At 33.7% G+C, this 25,313-nt stretch overlaps 2 protein-coding genes across 3 annotated transcripts in view; one reads left to right on the top strand and one right to left on the bottom strand.

Annotated features, from left to right (window-relative positions):
• LOC106873157 (Na(+)/H(+) exchanger beta) overlaps positions 1 to 25,313 on the bottom strand; it is a 288,856-nt gene that overhangs the window by 165,231 nt on the left and 98,312 nt on the right. The window lies entirely within an intron of this gene.
• Positions 4,418 to 25,313, top strand: part of LOC106878269 (sugar transporter SWEET1) — a 52,583-nt gene continuing 31,687 nt past the window's right edge. For both annotated transcript variants that reach the window (XM_014927443.2, XM_014927442.2), the window contains exon 1: positions 4,418 to 4,533. The gene's annotated coding sequence lies outside the window, so the exon portion shown is untranslated. The remainder of the gene's footprint in view (positions 4,534 to 25,313) is intronic.

The following is a 25,313-nucleotide window of genomic DNA, read 5'->3' as shown; positions in this document are numbered from 1 at the left end:
AGGTTGTCGAGACACGAGTTTAACGTCCCCTCACCCACATGCCTGAGGTGCGGGCGCGTCAGTGAAACTATCGCGTACACCTTTGTGCACTGTGTGGAATTAGTGGGACTGATAGCCTATGTCGAACAACTGATGTCGGAGACAGAAAGAGTACAGCTATCGGCTGAGTCCATCATTAAGATCATACTGCCTTCTCCTTTAACAAGGAAAGAGAGGCTTCCTTTTTCTGTGTAGTAGCCATATTGAAAGACACTGTATGGACGACGCGTGGAAGGGGAATTGAGACAGGCAGCTTTAACTCTGGACGTGGGTTGATTAGTTATTTCAACTACCGCCTACTAAGAAAGATCCGTCTAGAGAAAAAGTGCTTGCCTCAAAGAGTGTTCGCGAAAAGATGGATGACTGTAGTAAGGATGTTGAGAATAAATGGGACCGTGCTAGTGTAGCCGGTCAAAGCTAAAGGAAGGAGAAAAGGAAAAACAAACTTCGGAAAAAAAGGGAAATTTAAAAGAAACAAAAGAGGAAACCGGCGGGTTAAATAAAACCCCACAGACTTCTTATATTGTAATCATTTAATTTTTTAAATTCCATCCGAAAGTGACCCAGGCAGCAGCATCACAGCTACAACTTCACGCACGGCAACCGGCTCCGCATTACATCCACAATGTCGTGATACAGTATCGCAGTAACCCGTGTACAGTTGATCATGAACTGGTATTTTTGTTCTTGTGTCCATGAACATCTAATTTCTCATTATAGACTCCTTTCCCTGTCTTCATCTTCATTGCTATATAGGTACAACGCACACGCATACACCTATGCTTACACACACAGATACATGTAAATATATCAATAAATCTTTCATAAGCATTCTACACTGTTGTGTCTCTCTCTTTTCTCCCTGCACACATGTCGCATTCCATCTTACATATATTTTAAAGACCGTGAGTTGTCCAACATCAACTTTCATTATCTCTCATCATACGGTCCTTTACACATTCGACAAAAAAATTCTTTTAAAACTATGTTGGTGATACATAAGAAGCTGTATAAAGTGGTACGAGGCAACTGGGTCGTTATTTTAAACAGATCTTGTTGCAATGCAATAGCAGTCATCTTTGAGGTTTTAACCTACTAATGGGTGCTTACAAATTGATAGGAATCAAAGTTGCATCATCTTGACCTTTCTTGCTCAGCATTTTCCATTCTTTAAACATTTACGAAGCAGAAAAACAAGTTCAGTAAATGTTCCTTCTCATTACAACTTAACAAATCGTAGCTTTGTTCCTGATCAGATTGAAATGCTTCGGCTTATTTACATAACGGCAATTTTCAGTTTTTATATTTACTCCAAAGTATAACCTGAATATTCATAAAAGCTTCTAATTGATTTAATCACAAGATATACTCTAGACGTGTTGAATAGTACAGATGTAACTGATGTTAATGAATCTATTTGTGATACAGCATTGTAGTTCAAGCCCTCGTATTGGCTCACACATACGTCTGTTTGTCTGAAGATGACTGTCAGATACTGTCAGTGTTTGAGCTAGGTATGTGCCAACAAACTGAGCCATCATATTTTCTAAGTGGTCTTTATTTTGAGTAATTTTGTTTCGTTCATCTATGGATATAGACCTCACAAGAAATTGTAACTAAATTTCTCTTAAATCACAGCCAACTTTAAAATGAAACACAAAGAATAGTGTAGTTTTAAATACATCGTGTTTTTAAAAAAATGAAAACAAGTGTAGTGGTTAAAGCTTGTTCAGTCAGTGTTGATCCGTGGTTAAACAACAACCACATTTACAACATCCCAGAACAATGCTACAAGTCCAAAACACCCCTCACTCCTACAGACATAAAATAATACAATGCACATTCACAAGCAGCAGCTGCATTAACAGCCCGAACAGTGTGCTGGGATGCACACTACTAATAGTTACAAAGAAACCTCAACGGTTGCTTTTTGACTGAATCCACCATGTGACGCCATCAAAAGCCCCTGTCGTACAGAACTAGACTAGACAGGAGAGAAACTTCAACATATATACAATATACCATCGAATGTACGGTGTAAATTTCTATAATTATCAATGTTTTGCTTGTTTTGAAGCGATGTTATTTACACCTTTGCAGAGGTGTCCAACAAAGGATTAGTTTTAACTCTATCAAAAAAAATTTCTATATCACCATTTTCCTCAAGGAAGAGTTTCTCTGCAACCAGCTTCACAGTAATATTTTTTTTACTTTTTCAATATTCATTACGGAAATTTACACTTACATTTCGGTATATTTGGGGGTTAGACAAATAATAAATTGAAAACATTGAGACACACGTGATCTATACGCAATAAATGGTGCACTCTGGTGCACATAAATATGGATACATTTATGTGAGCATACGAAATATGTTAGTTAAGGCTGTGAAAGTTACATACCACGGGACAACATTGGTCTCACATCACTGACAGAAGACGCCAACACAACGCTAGCAATTTTGAAAGAAGAGAGAATTTAGTCGGCACCATTGCTCCCAGTATTTAACTTAAATATATTTTATTGACCTTAGAGGCGAAAGGCCAAATCGACCCCGTAGGGCTTTGAACCCAGAACATCGCAAGACTAAAATTCAGACTATTCCAAACTTCTCACATTTTATTTGTTTAATCATGTAAATGAATGTTTATGTTGATTTTAAAATTTGCCAGCAAAATCTTATAAAATGACAATGTATCTTAAAAGGAACGATATACTGCAGTTATTCCTTTTACAATCACGCTTTAGACACCTTACTCAAACTTTTCTATCCCAGAACTGCTGCGCTGTTGAACTTTGTTCGTATTTTTCTTATAAGCATCAATCAGAGAAAAAGAAAAATCAGCAGAATATAAACCCATCTATGTGAGTAGTATGTGAAGGGCCTGCAAAGGGAGTACTTCTTATCTTTTCCCTTGAAAAATATTCAATAGATAAATAAGAAATTAATAAAATATTTTTAAAAAACGGATTAGCATGAAATTCTTATGAACCTCATCAGTAATATCGTTTTCTTTTAATAAAGTAGTTGAGTGTTGGAAACCTTAGAATGCCGGATTGATTACGTTAATTACGTACACTATTTAGTTCCTTCTAAATTCCACCAGGATCAGCTTTGCCTTGGTATCTGGTATTGCTCGTGTAGATTCGATCGACTATATCCTTTCCCTGCAAATTTGTGGTTTTGCGTAATCCAAAGGAGATCCTATTTGAAAATTTGATCAACTAATTTTTGTTTGTTTTGTTTATTGATAAACTTTTATTATATATATATAATACGTAATACAAAACCACATTAAAATACAAATCCTAAACAATAGTCATGATTCTTCCATATATTCTTACAAAAGAAAGACAAAGAAAAGAAAAAAGAGGAGAAAAAAGAGAAGGGGAGAGAGGAAAAAAGGAATGCAGAAGAGAAAATTTTTTAAAAACATCAATGTAATACTAAGTGCTTCAATTGGTCGTACATCACAAGTACACCAGTAGATCCAACGGAACCTACTGAAGCAAGCCAGCACGCTCGCAGCATTACCACGGCTAAACTGTTGAAAAAGCCAAGCACCCTCAGGGACATCACCTAACATCTCTGTGAGGCAAGCTGCCAACGATAACAAGAACTTAGCGGTTTACTGCAGCATCCAAGATTAGGGAGGGACCAAAGAGTCACAGACTGTGATGTCGCAAATGAGGCACCTACCCCAGAAACAGAGGGTAAGCCCAACTGGCCTCTTTCTATCACTGCGAGATAATCCCGCCGCCTCCAGAACTGAGGGTTATTAATCCGAGCCGGTGCAACGAGCGAAACGACCAACATTTAGGCGCAAGACAGACCGCAAAGACCTGTGGGATGAAGGGGCCTACCACAGCGACATCTCAGTTCTCTACAGACGTCAGCTCCCATTGAGCCAAATCACCCTCAAATCAGATCCAAATGTTTCCTACACTAAAATAAATAAATAAATAAAATAAAAATAAGATAAAAAAGACGTTATGTGATAGCACAGTCCTAGATAAAGGACATGATGGTTATGGCTGGAACGCCTTCGATTATATGTCTGTTGGAACGGGACTGATTCTGGTTAAACAAGTAATAAAAATATTTGATAATATAAATGCAAGGCTTGAAATTCAAAGAAAAGGAACCTGATGACTGAAGTAATAAACGTTTTAAAAATTCAGTGGAATAGAAGAAAATGGTGAATTCACTGAAATATCTCGAGCAATATAAAAAAAATAATAATTTTCCAGTATAAAAAGAAAGAGAGAGACCGGGAAGTGTATCCAAAATAAATTTAAGCTATATTAAACAGTATCATTTCAGCACGAATAAAAACTTAATTTTGTAACTAGTTTGGTCATCCATACATTGAAATGCTTCCCATCTGTTTCCGTTAATTTTTGTTGACGTGGAAGCATTACACTTGACAAAGCTGAACAGAATCGAAGAATGACAGCTTTAGTTGTTGTTGGTGGTCAGGTGTGCCTGTTATGGTGAGCGTTTGTAATTGATTTATCCCTTTTATTATTTTTTTTATCTTTTCACTTATGTTGCTACCTCTGTTGTCTGGATTATTTGCTTTTTAACAAATGTTTTCCTGAAACCAACCATAAACATGTTTCTATATGTATTTTATTCCAGCATCCTATTATGTTTGATTTTAATTGTTAGAGACTAAGATAAATTATATAATCGATAGGTAATGAGTAAACAATTTTTTTCTCCTTAAATTTCCCCGTTAATATATCTAGAGTTTTTTTTTTGGTGGGTGGGGTCCGAGGTTTCACAAACAACACACCGTATCTTGATATGTACATCGGAATATTTGTAAATGAATATTTGACAGATAAACACTGAAATGTTTGTTTGAAGCGATAGAATAAAATAGAACCCGATTAACAACAGAAAGAAAATGTGTATAATACACACACTCACACACATACACACACGCTAAAAGTCTACAGTTGTTTATAGTTTCAGTATTCAGTAATGCCAACGTATTATTATTATAAACACGATTTGCAAGATACTATGAAGATTTTTTTTCCATTTATATTTGTAAATATTTTGTTTGAATGGAGATACTGATTCAACGATATTATTTTAAATTCAGGTTTCAGACATTTTTTTAAACATATATATAAAAATATGATGATAATATCTTTATAATTTCGAATTCCATACATTTTATAAAGCTTTTAGAACTTGTGTCGAGGGAATATTAGGCATTCTCTAACTTGAATAATTTCTGCTGACACAATCAAAAATGCTGAAGTTTTCACAAATACTTTTTACTTCTTCCAGTCTGTGAAAAAAAATTTCCGTGTTGACCATATGCTGACTTTTTCCATGTTCCTCATCCCCCTCACTCCCCCAAAATATACAAGTTTTCATTATTATTTCTAAACTTCGCGATATATTTTCATCTCAATCATTTTCTCCATCTCAGTGTATGTTTTATTGTCCGGAAATAAAATGTTGCTCTTGTTCTCTTGTATTCTGAACTTTTTTTCTAAAGTTATCTCTTTTAAGGGATAATTTTATGCTGCTGATTGGTTCCAATACCTTAAATAATTTCACTTTAAATCAGTCATTGTTTTAATTAACTTTCTTTCTTTCTTTTTTTTTATGCCCTATAGAATATTAAAAGATTTTGGGGGATATCAGTTCTACTCATTTGATTTCTTTTTTCTTACACTGAGCTGAATTTTAAAAAACAAAAATCGTGAAATATTCATGAAGTTGGGATTAAAACTAAAATAATGTTCTAATCTTTAGTTATGATGACAGTTGTAATTTATCCTCAATATATGCTAAAATCATCCCCTCCCTTTTCATTTATTGCCTTTTAGAGAAATTGACCAATTAAATTAGTGAAATAATTTTTACTGAAACTCTGAAAGTTAATGCTATAATTGAAATTGGATACAATCAGTCATACTATTTCAATTGATTATGTGTTTGGAAATAAGGCACAAATTTATTTGTAAGTTTTCTTTTTCATGTTCGGTAAAGTGAGCTGGCAGTGAGCTGGCAGAATTATTAGCATGCTTGGCAAAATACTTAGTAGTGTTTCATCCATCTTTACAGTTCAAATTTTTCCAAGGCTGACTTTGTCTTTCATCCTTTCGGGGTCGATAAAATAAGTACCAGCTGAGCACTGGGATCATTATAATTGACTTACACCCCACCCCACCCTGAAATTGCTAGACTTGTGCCAAAATTTAAAACCAATATTTGTTACCTATTATGCTTTTTTTTTTTTTTGCTTTTTCATCAAATAATTTTGTATTCCAAGTAAGAAAGCTACAAAGCTGACTTCCCAATTCCTATCATGTTAGAAAACAGACATGATGGCACATTCTGTGTGCTTCTAATGTCAATAGTTCTCTCTAAACATTAACTTCTTTGGTTGTTGAGGACCTTAACATTATTCTCTGATGTTTTTATAGTACGTTCTTTTTTTTTTTTTTTTTCACACCAACATTGGAGAGTCTCTATACAGTTGCTTAACTTGTCAAACATAGCAACCAATTCTCTTTCAAATCATACCCTATTAACTATGGAAGGATACATTGATCCCCTGATAGATAAGAATGTTATGGCTTGAATTTCAATCAGGGCTGACCTGGGACTGCTCACACTACCAAAACACAATTGGTATATTTTCAAGAAAGAAGTATCACATCACACACCCTCTGCTTATGACCATATAACTTAATAGATTTTCATTAGACATCTTGAATTTTACCACTTAATCTTTGGTATCAAAAGATACTGCAGACCTTTACTACAATTCTCTATAAGGCCTGAATATTTTGATATTTTGGTCACTGGCATTCTACACTATAGTCAAAAGGAAACTTTCCACCATTAAGTTCTTGGCTAAAAATCATCACACACTGGCATAGTTTTATGCTGTGCCTATTATCATTATTATAATGAACTTCCAAGTTGAACTCAACTAGCACCTTAAGTTACTCAATAAGCTCATTTATCATTTTATTGACACCAGTATTGTTTCTCTCTCTCTAAGTGTTATACCATATGTTAAATCAATTTCTTCATTTTTAGGACTGTCACCATGCGAAAGTTTCTTCCCTGTAAAGTATTCCTACCAAATACTCAAATCTCTTCCAATTCTGCACTAACTGTACCCTTCTCCCACACCTTTCTATCATCAGTTTCAAATTTATCCTTCTAGTTTGAGTGACCTTTATTTCATTGGCAACGTCTCCTCTTCATGTTTTTTTTTTATTATTATTATTATTAAAAGACAAGGCGGTTCCTTATATAGTTTCTGATGCTGTTTTACAATAATGTAGTGAAAATTCATATATGAAATATCAAAGAGTATATTTTTTTCTCTTAAATTTTAATAAAAAGACATGGATGATTTATGAATGTCAGAGCCTTAGAAATTAAGGTATTGCTAGATTGAGTTTAGTATTATAGGAAGCAGGCATATAATCATAGAGTAAAGAAACCTGGTAGAGAGTTATGAAAATGTCAACATAGTGTATGTATTTGTTAGGTTGGATGCTGGTTTGTGACCAAGTAGCTAGTTATAATTAACTTGTCTTACATTGACTGTCCAAATTTAACCCTTCCTTCATAATTTTATGTAAGAGGTTTTTGATATGTTCTACGTATCAACTCTGTAAAGAAAATGTTATTTTACAAAGTTCTTTCAAATATGGTCAGGGAAGGGTTCATTACACTGAGGATAGTTCCCAAGATCAATCCATGAGAAGAACAATACCAGATAATTATTAACAATGTTTTATCACCATTATCATGATCACATTCTTTTAATGTCCGTTTCCATGCAGGCATGGCTTAATTGAAACTTGCTAGTGCAGATTTTTTTTAAGGATTTTCTTTTCTTGTCACCAACCATTGCCTGCTTTCTAAGTAAGATATTTTCATTTCACTGGTCCTCACACATTGAAAGTAATGAACAAACTAAAACTATTGATTATTTCTTACCAGAGACTGTAGATAATGACACCAATTCTATTTGAGCAGTGTGAATAAGGACACATAGGAACAACAGGCACACATATGCTTGGATACACACACACACACACACATAGATATATAGTTAGATTTAGATACATATGATAAGCTTTTCTCAGTTTCCATCTACTAATTCATTTCACTAGGCATTGCTTAGTCCTTGGCTATAGTAGAAGTCAAATATCTGACGTACCATAGAATGGGGAACAAGCCCAAATCCATGTGATTGTGAAGTAAATTTCATAAGTATACAGATGTACTTGCAACCTGATTTTATCTGTGCTAGTAGTTTTAGTTTACGATTAATGTATCTTAAATTAAATATCACTTATTTTACTTCCCTAATCAGTAAACATATAGCAGCTATTGGCTTCCCTGTTGAATGTTAGGTGTCATATGACATTGCTGCCTTAATCTACTTAGTTGAAAATTAGAAACTGGCTCTTGTTCAGATGTTAATAATTTGTACAGATAAATGTAGGAATTTTTATATTTTCAATTTTGAAAATATAAAAGGTAATGGTTGATTGTATAGAAGTAGTTGTAAAAAAAAATGACACATAAAGGACTTCACAGTTTTTATTTCAACTCATATCAAGTTCATTTTACTAGTCTATCCTTTTAAACTCATTAAAATATACTGGAATAGGTCATTTTTGATCAATATAACAGCACCTTACGGAGCATAGTTTTTCATTGCTCCCCTATTTACCTAAAAAAAAAGTGGAAAATTTTAATAAAAAGAACAACAATCAGCTGAACTATTTTTACATCTCTACACTAACATCCATGGACTTTGGCCCAATCTTAAATCTGCTTTCTATCTTCTAAAACACAGACCTCAAATTTCTTGTCCTCTATTTGTAGCCCTTCTCTGTTTAGTCTATTCTCTTATGTTACATCTATTTCTTTAAAGAAAATGCCTATATTTATGTAGAATCCACTCTCTCTAGCATCTGCTGTTTCTATTATTATCTGAAGTTTTCTTTCCACCAGTAGAAATGTTTAACTATCTCTGATCTACTATTGAAAGAAATCTACCTTTGCTTCCCTTTCTTTTGAAATGATCATCTTTTGTGGCTTATTTATGATGGTCTGACTATATGCCAAGCTGTCGTCATTTTCACACCTGTAAATTGCAGTATTTGAATAAACACTAGACTAAATATAATAATTGATATTCAGTAAATATAACTTTTTCTCTTCTTTGCATTTGCTTGCCAGCTAACCACATTGGTACACAGCTGATACATTTCAATATGACAGCTAGCTAAAAAATATATAGAATCCAAACTATTTTGATAAATATCATTTTACTCTATTTTATTGATATGAAAATAATACTCTTGACTAATTATCTTGAATGTTGTTTATAAAATGGATTTATATTTTAAATCATGCAAACACTTTGTAGTAAATATTGGTTAGCCGAGATAAAACTTTTTGTCAATATTTAACCTTACATAGTAACATTATCACAGTATACCTGTCAATATTATTTGTAATATTCTAGAGCTGTTGCTCTAGAACAATGGGAAAATCACTGAAACTTGGTAATTTTATGTATTTTGTCTCTGTTTTGTGAATTAATAAACTGTATTATGAGAAATTGTATGTGACACTTGTTATAAATAACAAGTTACTTACAGATTTAAAGCAATATGGTACATTAAGATATAACTTATTTCCCATACGCTTCCATTATCACTTTCAAGTTGATTTTTCTATTTTGAGAGACTCTCATTACATTGACAATATTCTTTATTTCTAAATATTTGTATTAAAAGCTAAGCAGAAAATCTAGAACAAGACTGCACCACTTCTGCATGTTACACAAGAAATTATCTTCAATGCATCTAATAATAGAAAAAGAAATACTGCTGGAAAAATCCAGAGAATAATCGTAATCATATACTGTAAACTGACAATATGAAAAGGTAATTTTTTGGCACCTTGGGCAAGTGTCTTCTATTATAGCCTTGTAGGTGGATTTAGGAAATAGAAACTAAAAGGAGCCTATTTTATATGTGTGTGGGTATATATATATATATATGTGTGTGTGTGTGTGTGTATACACATATATATATGTGTATATATATATGTATATATACTGGTTGCGATGGGTAAATTATCACCATTTTATATTTTTAATTTCATGCATACACATTGCTTGTTTTTGATTTTGTCAACTACGCAATATAGTAGGGTTAGTTGGGCACCACCTGTGAGAAAAAACAGCACCATGATGCAATTCACTCTGCCAGACATTTAGAAACAACATGCTGTAATTCTTGGTATTAACGCTGAAAGCTCCAATACAAACATTTCAGAGTGTTTGGGTGTCAATCTGAGGACATGTACCGAAAGTGATAAAAATCAAACATCCAGTCGACATCATGGTGTTTGAAGTGATCACTAGTAATGGCAACGTTATGCCTCCATCTTCCCACACAACCTCACATTCAACATGGAGGCTACATCAAGTGCCTGGAGGAGGTAGTGCTGCCCTGAGTGAAGAGGGCGGCTGCTGGAAGACCCTATGTCTGGCAACAGGACTCTGCACCATGCCATACAAGCAGGAGAACCCAGTCATGGCTGTCAGACAATTTATGTAACTACATCATCACTAACATCTGACCACCTAACACCCCAGGCTGCAATCCCCTTGATTATTATGTGTGGGGTGCAGTTGAGCAAAAGACCAACAAACTCTTTGTAACACTAAAGATGAACTGAAGGCAAGAATTATGGCAGGATTCACAAACTTAAACAAGAAGACCATCCAGAAGAGCTGCAGGAGATTCCAAAGTCGTTTGGAGGCTGTGGTTAAAGCCAATGGTAGTTTTATTGAATAAATTTACTCTCTAGTATTTCAAGATATTTTTCTGTAATTTTGGTAAATATATCTGTTAAAATGAGATGTCAGTGTTATTTTCATTTTTGCTTAATTTAGACAGTCTATTCACCGCACCCTGTATATATGCATATATATGTGTGAGTATGTGTATGTTTGCATCTCCTCATCTTCACATCATGTGACAGACATAAATGAGTGTCACTTGTTTCCAATATTCTGTGGAAATATGTAAGGCTATGGGGAAATATCTTGCTTAGAAATGGGTAAGGGTTGACAACAAGAAAAGTATCCAGCTAGAGAAAATCTACCTTGATAAACTGCCTGATCCATGCAAGCATGGGAAAGTGAACATTAAAATAATAATGATAATGTTCCAGAACAATGGAACAACATAATACCACCTTTCACCTCTCCTTAAGTTCCCATACACAGGCAATATTCTCACAACTTTAGCAACTTGGTTTTAATTTGCACAGCTTGTATTAATAGAAACATCGAAAATATCATAAAACAAAAATACAGCAAGTTTGTGTAATTTTTTTTTTTTAACAAACTAAAGTACCATAAACATATAGTCACTGGTGCCACTGAAAGCATTTACTTTTTTATCTTTTATTATTTAGAAGGAAGGTGACAAGCCAACAGAATTGTTAGCATGTTGGACGAAAACTTGGTGGTGTTTTTCTGGTTCTTAGGTTCTGAATTCAAATTCCAAAGGTTGATTTTGTCTTTCCTCCTTTCAGGATCAATAAAATAAGTACAGTTTGAAGGGGAGGAGTGTGACATAATCAACTAACTCCCCCCCCCTAAAATTGCTAGCCTTGTGCCAAAATTTTAAACCATTTAAGGTTTCTGGCAGAATCATTAGCAAGCCAGACTCAATGCTTAGCAGCATTTCTTCCAACTTTACATTTTGAGCTCAAATCCTGCCGAGGTCAACTTTACATTTCATCCTTTCAGGTTCGATAAAATAAGTACCAGCTGAGAACTGGAAGATGTAATCAACTACTCCTTCCCATAAAATTTCAGACTTTGTACCTATATTAGAAATTATTTTCTAGGAGAACAACAGGTGCCCATAATTGCTGGCTTTTCCACATTGACATGGTTAAATTAGTTGATATTCAGGTTAAACTTATATAAGGGCAACACTTAAAAAAAAAAAAAAATTATGAATAAGGAGAGAATTCTAGAAAGTTGGAAATATGTTGATTGATTCGGGTAAATGTTTAGCGCAGGGCCTGAAGGGTGAGACACATTTGGGTGGAGGGGATATGTAGCTCACTAGTTTAGATGAACATATATAAAGCTGGAGTTGTAGTTGATTGATAAGTGAATCTTACAATTTGTATTATAGAGTCTAGAAAATTTGTATTGTTGTTGTAGTTGAGTTGTAGTAATACAGTCTCATGTATGAGCTTTGTGGCAAATAAGCAATTGATCAAAACTGAAGAATGTACTAGATTTTCAGGAGAAGAAGCATTGTTTTTGAAATGCAGTTTTAGCAACAACATGAATTATGAATTTGATGAGCGATCATCAGAGATTGTAGTGATGATGACTAGTGTTTTAATTTGTGTTGTTTATATGTAATGAGTTAGGAAGTGTTTGCAAGACTGTTTCTTTGTTATATCTAATAATTGGCATTATTGAAAAAGACCAGGCTGTCTTGTTTTTATTGGTCAGTTGTCAAGATCTTTGTTAATGAAAACAATGCAAATCAAACATGAGTTGCTGAAACTGTGAAAATAATGCCTGTGTAAATAGTCATTGTTAGAAACTGAAGTACATAAAGAAAGTGGTTGTTTATGATTGTTTCCATTTATTTTTGAGATGTTGTTTTGTCCTAGGTTAGTTGTAATCAAGCAAAGTTCTGATCAAAAGCATTCCAATTATGACTATTCTGTAGATTTTTTTTTATGTCCAGGTCACCTAAAAGCAATTTATCCAATGTATTCTTTTTTAAGATGGTAAAGCATACTTTGAGGGAGCTTTGACTATTTCTAGAATGTCAAACAACCACATAGAGGCTCCCTTGTCTTGTGATAGATTCTTAGTGTGCAGAGTCAGAAAGGCTACCTCTTTTTGAGAACAGTACTCACTATTGCATATTTTCATATGGATAATTCCTTACAGAAAGCAAGAAAGACAAGATTGATGGGAATTTTGAAATATATTCTTGGAGAGTAATGGGATTGATGTAATCAGTTAAGTTTCACACTTGGTGACTGGATATATCTGATGTAATGGGACAGGTTGAACAGAGAAGGGGTTTTGTTATGTGTGCTGAGTGGAGTTGGAAGCCAAGTAGGAGTCAAATGTGGATGCTTTATATATGCAAGGGCTACTTAGAAAGTCTCCTTGATTTAACAATGGTGATTTAAGGATTCATCTTAGATATAGAAGCCTTTTGACAAAGGACCAGAATACTCGGCTGTGATTGGAGAGGTGAGAAAGTTTGCAGGATATATGGTACATGAAAGCATTTTTTGTTTTCCTGATGGTCATCTCATGTTTTGCAGTGATAGGTAATTACCTCTTAGTTGATGATTCCTCCAGGAAATATAAGCATCTAAATCTCTTGCAAACTTTGAGATTTTGGATTATGTGAAAAATGCAAACAGGTAGACCTTTGGAGAATGGTGTCAGTCACCAATTTAGTATTCTTGGATGAAACACATTTTATGGTCAGAGAACTGCTAGCTTAGGAGTGACAAAGTTCCAGAATTATATTTAGTAGATGGTAATATTATTTGGGATCCCCATTAAGCAAGTTGAGAAGATATTTTAAAGAGATATTCTGGTAATTAACCATTTGAATTACAAGTTAACATTTTGAACAGCTTGGATGAAATTTATTTTTACAAAGGAAAGAAAAATATTTAATCAGCTGGTCTTAATGTAAGCAACATCAATTTTGAAAATAATGGTTTTTTTGAAAGTTTGAAGAGAAGTCTGTACCTTAGTTTTTAATGGAATGGTGTCAGTAAGTAGCGATTCTGACTCTGAAGGTTTTACTCCTGATAATATAGAAAATATAAATGAAAACGAGTATTTTGTTTTCGGACAAATCTGATATCGATATTAGTGAATATTTGTTGGATGAGGAAGATTTTGAGAACAAAAGTGATAAAAATGAAAGTGATGAAAATGATATAAACATGGCAACATGGTCAAAGCTTACAACACCAATCACTATTCCTAATTTCACAGAAAACTCTGGTCCACAACACATTTTACCTCCTGATGCTCAACCATTGGGCTATCTATTTTTATTTTTACTGGAAAGTTTTTTGAAAATGTTACGGAGGAAACAAACAAATATGCACAACATATAATTTCTATTCACGGAAGAAACAATCCACTATGGCAGCCAGCTTGTACTGCGGAAATGAGAGCATTTTTTACAATCAATATTATGTTTGGTGTTAAACAGCTGCCTCGACTGTGGAACTACTGGAGTCCTGATATAAGGTATGGTGATCTGTATATCTCAGTATTTACATTTAATTCATTCTTCTAATGCCCCAGCAAAAATGACCGAAACTACAATCCCCTGTACAAAGTACATCCTGTAATTGATTTACTCCTTAGTAGTTATAAAACAGTGTATGTACCTGGGAAAAATCTCAGTGTAGATGAAGCCATGATAGGCTATAAGGGCAGAGTACATTTTCGGCAGTACATGCCTGCCAAACCCACTAAATGGGGGGATCAAGGTATGGGAAGTTTGTGAATCAGACACTGGATATTGTGTAAACTTCGATGTTTACACAAGTAAGAAATATAATGGAAGCAGACCATATGGACTGGGACATGATGTAGTATAGTCCCTTACTGAACCATTTCACCATCAGCACCGACACCTCTATTTTGACTGTTTTTTTTCTTCAGTGGCTTTGGCAAAAAATCTTGCCCATGTAAGTACTTTCACATGCAATACTGTTATAGGCAAACTGTAAAAGTTACCCCATGAAATGAAAACAAAATTTTTAAAAAGAGGGGTCATTTTTCAAATGCTAAAGGAAAATTTATTAGCTACAGCTTTCAAAGACAAAAGACAGATTTTATTTCTGTCTACTAAGGGAAAACCCCTAGTGAATATTTGTTATAACAAATATATGAGTGGGGTTGATAAATCTGACCAATATCCGGTATTATTACCCAGTTGGTCAACCTGGGAAGAAATGGTGGTGTCACATTTTGTGGTTTTTAGTTAATTTAATTATAGTTAATTCATATGTTGTATATGTAAAAAGCCACAAGGTACCTCTGCTACCAAAGGACTACGACCATTTGAAATTTCAGGTTGACATCACATCTCAGTTACATGAGGGCTTTTCTTCCAGAAAGCACAGAACTGGGAGAAAAGCAAAATTAACTGAGGTGGATGTCAACAGAGAAAATATTGACTTCCATAAAGTGGAAGAATAAATGGAAGGAAAAAAGTTTGCAGACTGTTTTCACTGCAAAAAAGAAAAGCTGCAAAAGGGTATCAGATTGAGACTTCGTATATGTGTTCCTTTTGCAAAGTGCCCTTGTGTAAAGGGTGCTTTGGGCAGTTTCATGACAGAAATATGTCATAACTATTATTTTATCATATATTACTTTTCATTTTATTATAAATACATATTAATTTTCAGTATGTTACACACCTGTATTCACCTTTGTCTCACCTATTAATGAGTTTTTTTTATTAGATGCATTCTGTTACGTAAATGAACTCATTAAATTGTATAAGAGTACATAGCCAGTGGTATATTGACTAGTAAAAGAGTTTTGTACTTCATTTTCAATGAAAATGTTTGAGTGAAATATAGAGAAAGAATAAAATCTTGTACCAATTACACCTGTATTTTTTTTGAGGAGGAGACCCCCTTTGGTCATGAATGACCATGGGATTGCACCTAGAAAGTTACCCTCCAAGGCACAAGTCCGGGCAAGTCGCCCATGCATACCAGCCTCCCCTCTCCACACCACTGATGTTATCCAAAGGAAAGGCAAAGGCCGATACAGTTTGGCACTTGTGATGTCGCAACTCATTTCTACTGCTGAGTTAACTGGAGCAACATGAAATAAAGTGTGTTGCTCAAGAACACAACATGCAACCCGGTCCGGGAATTGAACTCACAACTTCACGATCGTAAGCTCGACACTCTAATCACTGAGCCATGTGCCTTCCCTACCTGTATTTTAATTAATTCAAATTAATGTACCTCATCTTGAAAAATGTAAAATTGTTGGCAGTTGACATCTGGGATAATTTTATTAACAAATCAAACAGGTAAAATGTATTAAGAATATGAATTTTAGTGTTTATTCATAGTGTTATTGTTTTTACACCTGTTAATTAAATTTACCTGCCCATGAAAGTCAAATTTAATCAGAAAGATCAGCTAAAATTACGTAACTATAAACCACTGGCATATAAGCACCCATTTACAAAATTTCAAATCTGTATGGAGAAAATTAACAAAGTTACAAGCAAATATTGTGAACATCCCACTTGAACCTGAATAAATCAAAATTAATGTGAACAGATAAGCATTACATTTGACAAATTAATCTGAACACTAAAGGGTTAAGATAGAAAATTTTATGGTGCAAACATTTTGGTTAACTTTCGCTTTAATACATTAAAGAAAGGGTCATCTGAATTGTTCACACAGGTAAGCAATCATTTGAATGTGTAGCATGACTGACTTCATAACCTTCAAAGTAGGTCTCTTATTCATCCTCTAACAAAAGTTAAAAGGTCTTCATTAAAAAATTGTTAACAACTACTATATGTAGACTCCTGTACAGTAGTAAAATACTGCTATTGAAATATCTCTTGATATATTAAAAAATACTTTTTACTTAAAATATGATGTTAACTGGTTTTCATTATATATATAAAAAAAAATTATGAAAAGAAAATCCAGAATTCTCTAAGGACAAATCTGTCTGAAATGTAATGTATTCCACATTAATAAATAACACATGTATGGTTAAAGAAGCTTATATAATATAAAACTACTTCAAACTTGGTACAGATTAGACATTAGCATTAGAAACTCTTTATTAGAATAAAATTATTTCATGTACCATGGGTAGAGATGAATTCTGATAGTCCAAACTTATTTTATTTTACAAACTTTTATCAACTTTCTTGTCTGTTTGCTCAGTCTGGAGGAAGCATCAGTATTTATGGCCTTCACAGACCCTCTCAGACCACTGTATATTACTAAATCATGAAAATGTACATTTGAACTGAAATATTTGTCAAAGTGGTAAACTATGATGTAATGTTCATGTTTTTTTTTTTCATTATTATAATAATACAGGTGAAGTGAAACTGCTTAAGTCAAGGAATAAAGTTGTCATTGACTCAGTCCTGTGATAGTTTACCACTTATTTTATAACATTTGCCACAAGTTGTTGTAGATAACACATGGTAAATCAAATATAAAGCCCAAATATATTTTGTGTTTTAATATAAGTTGTTTTTTTTTTGTATGCTTTTAAAATGAAAGTAATGTATAAAATGATAGCATGCATGTGTTTGAATTTGAAAATTTGGCAGTGCTTGATCTTTCAGGTTTGCCTATCCGAATTACAGAGTACATCTTCATGATTGTAGATGTACTCTAACATGTCTACTTGACTTTGTTAGAAATAGTAATTAAATTTCCTTCAGATCACTCTATGTATTTCTGGAGAATATATTCTTACATAGACTCCTAAGTAAAGAAGAAAAGATAAAACAGGTGGTCATGGTTGGAATGCCTTTGACAATAGCTCTACTAAATCAGGATTGACATCAGATTAAATAACATCTGCTATGTTGCTTTACTGTGGTGATCTACTTGGTGCTTAGATTAGAACTAATGAGAGTTAGTGGATGCTACTAATTTAGGATTGTTGTTAGAATCTTGGTCCAACTACAATTTTGTAAGCTTTGGATGTATACTGTGATTTTTAAGAATGTTCATGCTACAATGCATTGCATATGGAAGAGAGAGAAAAATTAGGTTGTAGGATAAATTGATATTAGAAATATTAATGCCAGCTGGTAAAAGATTTAAGCATTTATTTCAAATTCTGTGAATAACATTAAAAATAAATTGAAATTTAGTTGTTAGTGTTACAAGAATAAAAGCAAGCTAACAAAAAGTTAGGCCTGAAATAAGACAAGATTTGATGTTTATAGAAGAATACTAGCTGAAGTTGAGTCATGCTTACAACTTGGTATTTTAATAATTAGAAACAGTAAAGCTACAACACAAAGTGTCACAAATTGTGGAGAAGTTAAATTTACATTATATATCCATTGTCTTAAAGTATATCATCTACAGATTTTATCTGATGAATAATTAAATTCAAAGTTAAATAATTACTATGTACATTGACACAGAAAATCTTTGAGTTGTTCTGTAGTTGTTATGATAGATTTTATATCATGGAGTGAAAGCTTCCATTGACATTGTATTATGAAAGACTTAAGACACCTAACAAAATACAAATAGGGATGGTTTCTGTTTTTTTTTTTCCTTCTTTTTCTGACTGGAGTAAACAGTGGAAGACTAGAGGTATGTAGTATTGGTTTGGCAGTAAAATCTACTGGGGTTCTTCCGAGCAACTTCCATATGTAACTTATGAACATTTTATACATTTTAACTGGAGAAAAATAAACCCACTTCTTAATTAATCTGTCTACTTCGGCAGAATAGAATTACAATACTTTTATGTCCAACTTATTCATTCTTGCTGTTGTCTTCAAAGATATCTGATTACTTCCGTCAGTATATCTCAATGATAGATTTAGAAAGAACCACCAAAACTGATTTATCTTAGGAAATTTGAATTGTTTTAAAGAGTAGCAGTTGATTTTAAAATTCTACAACAGGAATTCTACCTGAATATAAAAGCAGCTTTTTTCTAAGAAAAAACTTGAAAGCTTCTGCAGTCCAAAATAATGGCATATGTTGCTGTTGTAATTGGGAATATGCCAGATTCTCATTGTCTGTACGCTGTCTGAGGAGTTGATTTCTTGACAGACCATCAACAAGTTAGAGTTATACTCATTCTCAGAATATTCACGAGATGTAAGAAGGAAATAAATGAAGCTGCAAAAGAAATGATCTCAATACTTTGATAAATACTATGAATATATTTGCTGAATGATTAGAGTATCTGAATTAATTATTAAAAAAAATATTCAGTGGTATGAAGAATATTATTGATATAATAATATTTTAACAGCAAATAAATGCTACTACTATTTGAGCTAATCATGATTAACCTGTAACCCATAGGACTTTCTACCTAATGAAAAATTAGCTTGAATTTTTTTAGTAGTGCAACCTGCCTGATGACAAGTCATGTTTTATGCAGCCCACTTCTCAAAAAAGGTAGCTCGTGTCTGGCTTAAGCTCTTCTTATTTGATATGTTGTGTGAATTATTAAAAGTGTGAGATTTAATGTAGTTTTGGCTGTTCATCATAATTCTATCTTCAACCTTTTTTTTTCCATTGTTATAGTCCAGAGTTCAGGACTAAGTGATCAACTAGGCTTGTAAGTTAATCTAATTTTCATTGAATCAGTTCTCTGTCAAAGAATATCAGGATAAGATCTTGTCTTGGAAGAATGGGCGTAAGTTCATCATCATCATTTAACGTCCGCTTTCCATGCTGGCATGAGTTAGACAGTTTGACTAGAACTGGTAAGCCAGAGAGCTGCACCAGGTTCCAGTCTGATCTGGCATAGTTTCTTTGGCTAGATGTCCTTCTTAATGCCAATCACTCCAAGAGTGTAATGGTACTTTTTATATGCAGCTGGCACAGGTGCCATTTACATGACACTGGCAATGACCACAACTATGATTTCATGGTTGCCATTTACATAACACTGGCAATGGCCACAAATACGGTTTCACTTGGCTTTACTCAAAGTAGAATTGATTTAATTGTAAAGGGTTATGAAAATTCATCTAGCTGAGGTAAGTGACTTTGTTTTGTAATTAAGTAGAGCAAAAAAAAAAAAAAACACATTGTAAGTTAAAAGAATGGTGCATTGAAATCTGTCAAACAAACTGGAAAATGTTTAAAGAAGATATCTTTGTTTATGTCAAAGACTTCACTTGTCATAGGACAATGTGTATTATGTCAGAAATGTTATGGTTATCATATCAAAATATGGAAAATTAATGTCTAAGTATATTATTTGCAACAATTTGAGGGAGAAAAAGGCTAGTTAAATATAGTCCACAGGATATTAAGTATTAACTTGTATGAAAGTTTGAACATCATGTACTGAGCATAAAAATTATTGTCTGGAGGTAAGAAATGACAATTCTACAGTTATGGATATGTAATATAAGTGTATAGTGTATGCTTCATAAACAGTACTATAAATTGGGGATTGAAGATCTGCAGTAAATGATTAGGTCAAATGAGATGAAGTAGAGTTTAGATCTATGGAAAGTTACTGTAATGTAAATCATTGTAACTTGTATGAAAAATTATTAAATCTCTGAATATTTGAGATGGGTTGTTAATAAAGATTATAATTTTATGAACTGTTAGCCTCATCTTTAGCGTGCATATTTGCTATATTTATATCTACACTATGCGTTCAACTTTGTCATCATAATATTATTTCTTTATTTCTGTGTGTCCATAGTCTCAGACTGAATTTAAATTAGGAAACTTTATTTCTAAATTAGCAATGCATCTCAGCATTGCCTTGGTGTTATGACCTACAGCTACATTATATTATTTGTTCCTTTCTTATCGGCAGAATCAGCACAGCTGGTATATAGTGAACTGGATTACTGGTGTAATGGAAGTTATTGTTTGTTTAAAAGTGAACGTGGGGAAGGTACAATTTGCATGATAGTGCTTTCTGTTCTTAAGAGGGATCACAAACTGTGTATTGTTTCATCGTATAAAAGGGGTCAATATGATTTTCCCCAGAAATCATGCTTTCAAAATTTTAATTTCCCTCCGTCCCCACTGCAATTTAAGTTATAACTTTTTTTGAATCTTTTTTTTTTTATCCACATAGAAAAATAGAGATTGCAAATCTGGGAAATATATATATATTTTTTTGAAGCTTAATTTTTCTTAAAGAAACACTTAATACCCTTTCCCCCAGAGAGCAAAAATTGAAAGAGAGGAGAAAGCAAAAAGGCTACATTTGCTTTGAAGTGAGAGCAGAAAGTGAAAGATGTATGTACATGTATATGAAATGGATGTGTGTGTGTGAGAGAGTAAGTGAAGATGTGTGTTGTCATGTATGTATTTTTTTTGTGTATATGTGTAAGCGGCACTCACTCGCTCTTTCTCTCTCTCCCTCTCTCTCACACACACATCCTTCATATACACATACATAAATACACATGCATACATCTTCTTCTATGTATGTGTGCATGTGAGAGAGAGAGTGAATGACTGTTTCCTCATAACATATAGAGATATGGATGTCTTTTAATGAAATTTTTGGGTTGTGGCTTATTTTAATACAATATTCATGTGTACATTTTCATAAATGTTTGTCCAAGTAGAATTTTACACATGCTTAAAACATTGGACAAAAGTGAAACATTAGAAGCAAATAGAAATATTGCCTGAAAATGACCTCAAAATTGTGCGACCCAACCTCGTTTCTGATGCTATTTTAATAATAAGAAAGAGTTGTGCCAAAAACGTAGTTTGCTTGGTAGCCTTTATTAGGTCATCCCATGAATATTGCAGTTTTTTTTATACTTCTTTTATTTTTCAAAATTGAGATAAACAAAGTTATTTTTTAATCTAAACATACTCTCCTTCATTTTCTACAATGCTCTTCCATCTATCTGGTAGACTTGCAAGGCCCCTCTTCCAAAATTCACTTGTCCGTGATGAAAAATACTCCTCCACTACTATTCTGACCTTGTCTACAGAATTCATATTTTTTCTGTTCAAATGATTTTGAAGACTGCAGAATAAATGATAATCAGATGAGGCAATGTCTGGGCTTTGGAATGTCATCCTCACTGTATGCGGCTGAGCATTATCCTGATGGAAGATACCTTTCATTATAAAACCAAAAATGGCCGCTTTTCTTCTAGCACTGATTTGAATGACTGGTTGATGATAAAATCCAAGCTTCTCTGCTACTTCCTCAACAGTTACGATGGGATTTTGTTCCACCAGGTTTTGCAGGATATCCTCATTGAGCTCTACAGATCTTACAGGACAAGGCTTGTCGTCTAGGCTGTAGTTTCTGGTTCAGAATTTTTGGAACCACAGTTGAGACTGGTTTGTGCTTATTGTCCGATCCTCATATACTACATTAATATTCCTTGCACTTTCTCTTACATTGTTACCTTTATTGAACTCATAAAGCAAAATATGCCGAATATGCTCCTTTGCCACTTCCATTATAGCTTTGGAAAAATAACTGTTAAAATCGAACTGCACTCTTCAAGACTTGCACTAAGAATAAGGACAAAGTTAGATTACTGTCTGCTTTTATAGCAAGTTGATGCAGATAGTTTATCCCATCTCCCTCTGACTTACAGTTCATGCAATTGAAAATAACGGCATTACTTATAGGATGACCTAATATATATAGATAGATGATTAGCAGCTTTCTTTATTATATAGTACAGATGTGACTAATTCGGAGAAACATTACTTCCATTATTCACACATTGTCACTCTCGTAATGCAACACTTTGTAATTTTAGTTCAAATTGAAAGTGTGAAACTATTTTCACTTTCTAATGAAACCTGGTCGTTGTTGAGCAATGTCTTTCAAATAACTAAAGCTGGTTGTTGAGATAACATAGAAAATATGTAAATGAAAATAAAATTTATTTGGTAGCCAAAAGATTGCTGAATGTTTCGATACCACATACATCAAAATCAGCAACTCAGTTTTCAAATGCATAAGGAACATATGTATGTGCACACACACACAAACTCTCTCTTATACATATAGATTAAAGATAATAGTGTCCATATCTGTTAGGTCATTAAAATAAGGCACCTGAGGATGATGAGAGATCAAACTCATCAAATATTATGTAGATATAAATACTGTAAATAGGATTAATTGTCCAGAAAATTATAATCGTATTAAAAAATTGATGATACTTTGTTAATGAGTATTCCAATGTGCTTATCTATCTTTGAAGAGTATTGTCAAAAAGAACTTGATTAATTCTATTTTAGTTGACAACAAGTGATATTGTCAAACTTAGGCTAGGTCATTATTAACATCAATCATAACTATGTAATCATTTTGTAGGAGATGTATTAAGTACAGTTCAATAGATATTTAAGCATCTTAATTCAGAAAAGCTTAGATGATTCTATACATCACTAGCATCTAATACATTTTTACATTTTATTAAGTTCCTTATCAATCATCATCATTTAGTGTCTGTTTTACATGCTGACAATAGGTTGGATGGTATGACAGGCTCCAGTGAGCCACAAGGCTGCATCATGCTCCATATCAGCTTTGGCATCGTTGTGTACTGGTTGCTTTTCTCATGCCACCAGCACTAATGAGTTGCCAAGTACTTTGCAAGACAGGAAAGAACAAGAAAAGGAAAAAGAGAAAAGCCCTCTCAATTAAGTGGTGGGGGGGGATATTTGAGAGGCTGGAAAGTTGATTTTATCCCAGTAATAAGCAGACATAGAGAAGATACACAACATTTATATAAGGGTGGGTGGAAGTAGCTGGGGAAAAAAGGTAAGAATCAAGTGATAATGCAGCCAGTGGACCAGGAGTGATGGAGGGAGGAGGTTATACAAGCATGAGGGGAGAGTGCCAGGAGGGTTGAGGCAAATGTAGCAAGTGATGAACAGGGATGGAGGTGCTAACCATGAACAATATGTCAAGAACCTGCTGTTAAAAGCTATTTTTATTGAAAGCAACTTTGCTAATTTTGTTATCAGTGTTCAGTAGTAATGTTGCTTTGAACTGGCAAAGGTTAGTGTGATTGAACTTCCCATTGTTATACCTTCTGGTAGCACAAGTATGAATTAAGATTGATTTTAAAATGAGATGTTTCATTATTATATCTGAATATTGATGATAGGTCATCTTATAAATAAGCTGTCAGTGTTTGGTGAAAGTAACTAAGTGGGCAGTTATTAATTTATCTAAATATCTATAATTGTGTATGTGCAAATATATTTATATATCTTTTATTCTTCTTATTTGTTTGTCATTACACTGCGGCCATGCTGTGGCACTGCCTTGAAGAATTTTTAGTTGAATGTATCGACCCCAGTACTAATTTGTTTTAAAGCCTCATACTTATTTTGTTGGTCTCTTTTGCTGAACCACTAAGTTATGGGGACATAAATACACCAGCGCCGATTGTCAAGCAGTGGTGGTGGGGCAAACTCAAAGGCCCACACACATACATATATATGCACAGGCATAGCTGTGTAGGTTAGAATGTTTGTTTCCAACAATATGGTGTTGGATTCAGTCCCATCACATGACACTTTGGGCAAGTGTGTTCTACTATAGCCCTGGGCTGACCAAAGCATTGTAAGTGTATTTGGTAAACGTAAATATTGTAAATATTTACAATAGTTGACAAAAACATGTCTTTGCTTGGAAACTAGCCTGGATTGATGACAGGACAGCATCTAACCATAGAAAAAAAGATAGATGTATATATATAATCATCATCATCTTTTTATGTCCATCTTCCATTCTGCAATGTATTGGGTGGTTTGACCAGATCTGATGGCTGAGAAGACTGCATTGTACTCTTGTACTCCATTGTCTGCTTTAGCATGATTTTTGTAGCTATATGCCCTTCCTAACAACAACCTCTTACAGACTGTATTGTGTGCTTTTCGTTTTTGTAGCATCACCACTAGTGGGGTCACCATGTTGCTAGCAAGACAAATATACCCTTGGAATTAGCAGGACTCCTGTAGAGAGAGGCAGCTCTATGTTACTTAGTAAATGTTTAAAGATGAAGGCAAAGACTAAAATAGGTTTCTTGTTATAGGGAAGATACATGGCTGCTTGCATTATTCAAGAATGGGTAGGAGTAATTGGAGTGGAGCTGGAAAGGTAGATAAAGGTGGTGGTGACAAGGTATCAGGGTGAGCCTTGGAGACAGAAGAACAGGAAAAGTGAGTGGATAGATGATGCATGAGCATATGGAGAGAGTGAAGGATGGTTAGAGATGGGGTATAGGTGCAAATATATTGAATATGCAATATATATATATATATATATATATATTATAAATTAACTACCAGCAAATTGTGAAATTTTTTCGCCATGAATGGTTTGTGTTTTTAAACGGAATGTATTTTTTGTGATGTTATATTTATTCCTGAATGATGTGTAAAGAAATTTTTATTTAAGTCTCTTAATGAATTCTTTATACTG

Source organism: Octopus bimaculoides, chromosome 1 (genome assembly GCF_001194135.2).
Source record: "Octopus bimaculoides isolate UCB-OBI-ISO-001 chromosome 1, ASM119413v2, whole genome shotgun sequence".
Lineage (NCBI taxonomy): Eukaryota > Metazoa > Mollusca > Cephalopoda > Octopoda > Octopodidae > Octopus > Octopus bimaculoides.
This window is presented reverse-complemented; position numbering and strand designations above follow the sequence as displayed.